At 37.4% G+C, this 5,703-nt stretch overlaps 1 non-coding gene across 1 annotated transcript; it reads right to left on the bottom strand.

Annotated features, from left to right (window-relative positions):
• Window positions 1-5,376: 5,376 nt before the first annotated feature.
• LOC130503232 (small nucleolar RNA R71) lies at window positions 5,377-5,483 on the bottom strand. The gene has a single exon (XR_008940701.1). It is a non-coding gene; the product is annotated as a small nucleolar RNA R71 (small nucleolar RNA).
• Between the last annotated feature and the right edge of the window lie 220 nt (window positions 5,484-5,703).

Here is a 5,703-nt window from a genome sequence, read left to right on the forward strand (position 1 = left end):
GCTTCTTAGATCGTGGTTCATCCTGGTTTGATAAGAATCATGAAGATATTGCCATATGTCCGAACAGGCTAATCTGGAATCATCTGGATAGAAAGTGGGATATCTTCTTACTCACAACTCCTATGAGATTTATTCAACTTCCTGGTTATTCTCCACTGATTAGTGGTTCCAAATAAAGCTTCTTAGATCGTGGTTCATCCTGGTTTGATAAGAATCATGAAGATATTGCATATGTCCGAACAGGCTAATCTGGAATCATCTGGATAGAAAGTGGGATATCTTCTTACTCACAACTCCTATGAGATTTATTCAACTTCCTGGTTATTCTCCACTGATTAGTGGTTCCAAATAAAGCTTCTTAGATCGTGGTTCATCCTGGTTTGATAAGAATCATGAAGATATTGCCATATGTCCGAACAGGCTAATCTGGAATCATCTGGATAGAAAGTGGGATATCTTCTTACTCACAACTCCTATGAGATTTATTCAACTTCCTGGTTATTCTCCACTGATTAGTGGTTCCAAATAAAGCTTCTTAGATCGTGGTTCATCCTGGTTTGATAAGAATCATGAAGATATTGCCATATGTCCGAACAGGCTAATCTGGAATCATCTGGATAGAAAGTGGGATATCTTCTTACTCACAACTCCTATGAGATTTATTCAACTTCCTGGTTATTCTCCACTGATTAGTGGTTCCAAATAAAGCTTCTTAGATCGTGGTTCATCCTGGTTTGATAAGAATCATGAAGATATTGCCATATGTCCGAACAGGCTAATCTGGAATCATCTGGATAGAAAGTGGGATATCTTCTTACTCACAACTCCTATGAGATTTATTCAACTTCCTGGTTATTCTCCACTGATTAGTGGTTCCAAATAAAGCTTCTTAGATCGTGGTTCATCCTGGTTTGATAAGAATCATGAAGATAATGCCATATGTCCGAACAGGCTAATCTGGAATCATCTGGATAGAAGGTGGGATATCTTCTTACTCACAACTCCTATGAGATTTATTCAACTTCCTGGTTATTCTCCACTGATTAGTGGTTCCAAATAAAGCTTCTTAGATCGTGGTTCATCCTGGTTTGATAAGAATCATGAAGATATTGCCATATGTCCGAACAGGCTAATCTGGAATCATCTGGATAGAAAGTGGGATATCTTCTTACTCACAACTCCTATGAGATTTATTCAACTTCCTGGTTATTCTCCACTGATTAGTGGTTCCAAATAAAGCTTCTTAGATCGTGGTTCATCCTGGTTTGATAAGAATCATGAAGATATTGCATATGTCCGAACAGGCTAATCTGGAATCATCTGGATAGAAAGTGGGATATCTTCTTACTCACAACTCTATGAGATTTATTCAACTTCCTGGTTATTCTCCACTGATTAGTGGTTCCAAATAAAGCTTCTTAGATCGTGGTTCATCCTGGTTTGATAAGAATCATGAAGATATTGCCATATGTCCGAACAGGCTAATCTGGAATCATCTGGATAAAAGTGGGATATCTTCTTACTCACAACTCCTATGAGATTTATTCAACTTCCTGGTTATTCTCCACTGATTAGTGGTTCCAAATAAAGCTTCTTAGATCGTGGTTCATCCTGGTTTGATAAGAATCATGAAGATATTGCCATATGTCCGAACAGGCTAATCTGGAATCATCTGGATAGAAAGTGGGATATCTTCTTACTCACAACTCCTATGAGATTTATTCAACTTCCTGGTTATTCTCCACTGATTAGTGGTTCCAAATAAAGCTTCTTAGATCGTGGTTCATCCTGGTTTGATAAGAATCATGAAGATAATGGCATATGTCCGAACATGCTAATCTGGAATCATCTGGATAGAAAGTGGGATATCTTCTTACTCACAACTCCTATGAGATTTTTTAAACTTCCTGGTTATTCTCCACTGATTAGTGGTTCCAAATAAAGCTTCTTAGATCGTCATCCTGGTTTGAAAAGAATCATGAAGATAATGCCATATGTCCGAACAGGCTAATCTGGAATCATCGGATAGAAAGTGGGATATCTTCTTACTCACAACTCCTATGAGATTTATTCAACTTCCTGGTTATTCTCCACTGATTAGTGGTTCCAATCAAGCTTCTTAGATCGTGGTTCATCCTGGTTTGATAAGAATCATGAAGATAATTGCATATGTCCGAACATGCTAATCTGGAATCATCTGGATAGAAAGTGGGATATCTTCTTACTCACAATTCCTATGAGATTTATTCAACTTCCTGGTTATTCTCCACTGATTAGTGGTTCCAAATCAAAGCTTCTTAGTCGTGGTTCATCCTGGTTTGATAAGAATCATGAAGATATTGCCATATGTCCGATCATATGTCTGAATAGGCTAATCTAGAATCACCTGGATAGAAAGTGGGATATCTTTTTCCTCACAACTCCTATGAGATTTATTCAACTTCCTTGTTTTCTCCACTGATTAGTGGTTCCAAATAAAGCTTCTTACATCGTGGTTCATCCTGGTTTGATAAGAATCATGAAGATAATGGCATATGTCCGAACATGCTAATCTGAATCATCTGGTTAGAAAGTGGGATATCTTCTTACTCACAACTCCTATGAGATTTTTAATCTTCCTGGTTATTCTCCACTGATTAGTGGTTCCAAATAAAGCTTCTTACTTCGTGGTTCATCCTGGTCTGAAATGAATCATGAAGATAATGCATATGTCCGAACAGGCTAATCTGGAATCATCCGGATAGAAAGTGGGATATCTTCTTACTCACAACTCCTATGAGATTTATTCAATTTCCTGGTTACTCTCCACTGATTAGTGGTTCCCAGTCAAGCTTCTTACATCGTGGTTCATCCTGTTTGATAAGAATCATGAAGATATTCCATATGTCGGAACATGCTAATCTAGAATCACCTAGATAGAAAGTGGGATATCTTCTTACTCACAACTCCTATGAGATTTATTAAAATTCCTGGTTATTCTCCACTGATTAGTGGTTACCAATCAAGCTTCTTACATATTGGTTCATCCTGGTTTGATAAGAATCATGAAGATAATGACATATGTCCGAATAGGCTAATTTGGAATCATCTGGATAGTAGGTGGGATATCTTCTTACTCACAACACTTATGAGATTAATTCAACTTCCTGGTTATTCTCCACTGATTAGTGGTTCCAAATAAAGCTTATAACATCGTGGTTCATCCTGGTTTGATAAGAATCATGAAGATATTGCCATATGTCCGAATAGGCTAATCTGGAATCACCTGGATAGAAAGTGGGATATCTTCTTACTCACAACTCCTATGAGATTGATATACCATGAATTTCACCCATTTTTAGCCATGGTATATAAAAGTTTCCAATCATATTTACTTCGTTTTCAAGGTATTTTAGAGTATTTTCAGGCACAGGTACTTAATTGAAGAAATCAATACTTTTAAGGCACTTTTGGAGTATTTTCACGAATGAAGAATCGACCGATAGGAATCATGTGAGGTCGGGCGATTAGAGTCACTTACAATCGATCGACAGTGATGGAAGAGTGTCGATCGATATTTAATCATTCGATGGACTACGATTTAGAAGATTTTCGAGTATCATAAAGTGTGCTATTTACACATTTAGTCCCTGGCCGCCTGTTAGGCTTTATATACTAGGGTTTTGTATCATTTTAGAGGCAGACTTGCCTAGAGACCTATTGGAGTAGAGAAGCAATTTGGCTACCTTAGGAGAAGAGTTAGAGTTGGAGAGATAGATCTGAGACTGCAAAACAGAGAAGATCTTGAACTCCCTTTTTATCTTACTCATTACTCTTTGTGTTCCTTATTTCATATTAAGTTTTATTCAAACCATCATGATCTTGTCTCTCATTAATATGTCTGAGTAAACCTAATTGTTAGATTTAGGTTTCTCATAAGGGTGAATCATGTGATGAGATTGTGATATTTATTAGGGTTGTTAAATTAGTTCTTTCACTTAGTTATTCTTAATACTAGATTTAGGATTGATCACCCTTAAATCTAGATCTTAGGATTGAAGAGATAACCAACTGTATACTCTCAATGCCCTGAAATAAACTACAGTGATCTAACTGACTAGACTCATGCGAAAGGTGGTCTAGATCATTAGAGAACGCGTTCAACCAAATCGATAATGCTTGCTAGAATTACCATCGATCGATACAACCATCGTTGTAGCGATCGATTGTATGAAAGGTGTATCGATCGATTAAGACGAAAGTCGTATCGATCGACTCTTTTCCGAGGTCAACAAACGACAGTTGAGATCCGGGATCTAGTAAAGGAGACCCTACTGGTCGTACCAATTGATTGAGTTCAAGGATTAAAGCCCTATTATCACTTTCAAATTGCATAAATTCATACCTGAGAAATACCTGAATCTAGCTATTCTCCTCATTTAGAAACAACCTTCATTTCAGTTACTGAACAATTCCCTTGTTCACATTAATATTTACTGCTTTAAAACATATAAAACCTTAAGTCTATTCTTAATTCTATTTAATTAAGCCTTGAAGTAATCCTAGAGTCCTTGTGGATTCGATCCCTAAATACTGCATCTGAACCTCTTATTTGAGAGAGTAGTTCACTTTTTTGGGTAATTTGAGTGATATCAAATTTGGCGCAGTTGCCGGGGACTCTTTCTTATTACTTTTAGATTTAATTTAGGATTTAGCATAGACTTTGTCACCTTTGCTAATTTTTCTATTCTTTTGTTTTACAACAAAAAGGATGGAGAATAGAGATATTGGCCAAGCATCGATCGACACGGAACATTGTCAATCGAGCGACGCAGATACTGAAGAATCGATCGTTTCATCCAGAACGTTATCGATCGATACCACCCAGCCGGAAGCAGGTAAGTACCCTCTTACCGGTGCTAATAATGAGAAAGTAGTCCAAACTGAACCAATAGGTCAGTCAAGCAACACTTCTAGCCAAACTAATAAAAAACAGGGGACTGAAATCCCTGTTAAGTCAAACTCTACCTTGAACATAGGTCAAGAGATTAAATTGCCCTTGCAAGACTACTTAAACCCCAATAGGACCTATTCCAATAGGTCCGCTATCAGAATACCTGACGACGTCATCTCAAAAACCAAGTTTAATGCTGACTATTATAATATGATGCATCGAAACCCTTTTTTAAAGGATCTTCTCTAGAACATCCACAAGACCACATCGAGGGTCTAGAGGAATTGATTCCAGACGAGTATATTCGTTGCAGACTTTTTCCATTTTCATTAGAAGGGGGAGCCTTAAGATGGTTAAACTGTCTACCAAGAGGATCCCTGACTAGCTGGAAAGAGATTAGAAATGCTTTCCTTAAGCAATTCTTCGACGATACTCGTTATTGGGAAGTAAGGAGGCGAATCTCTACTTTCCGCCAAGATCCTCAGGAATCATTCAAAAATGCATGGGGAAGATTCAAGAGTTACGAACTCGAATGCCCCCACCATGGTTATCCAGAACCACAATTTCTTAAGATCTTTTACAAAGGTGTTATTCTGAGCTATAAGACAACGCTTGATACATCAAGCGAAGGGAATTTCGTTACAAGAAATCCTATGGAAGCAAGACGTCTAATCGAAAACATGGCAAGAGGAAGATCCTATGAAGAAATGGATGAAGAAAAAGAGAAAGAAAAAACTATAGTATCAATAGAAAATACTGAGTTAGCTGAA

This window comes from Raphanus sativus, unplaced genomic scaffold (genome assembly GCF_000801105.2).
Source record: "Raphanus sativus cultivar WK10039 unplaced genomic scaffold, ASM80110v3 Scaffold0873, whole genome shotgun sequence".
Classification (NCBI taxonomy): Eukaryota; Viridiplantae; Streptophyta; class Magnoliopsida; order Brassicales; family Brassicaceae; genus Raphanus; species Raphanus sativus.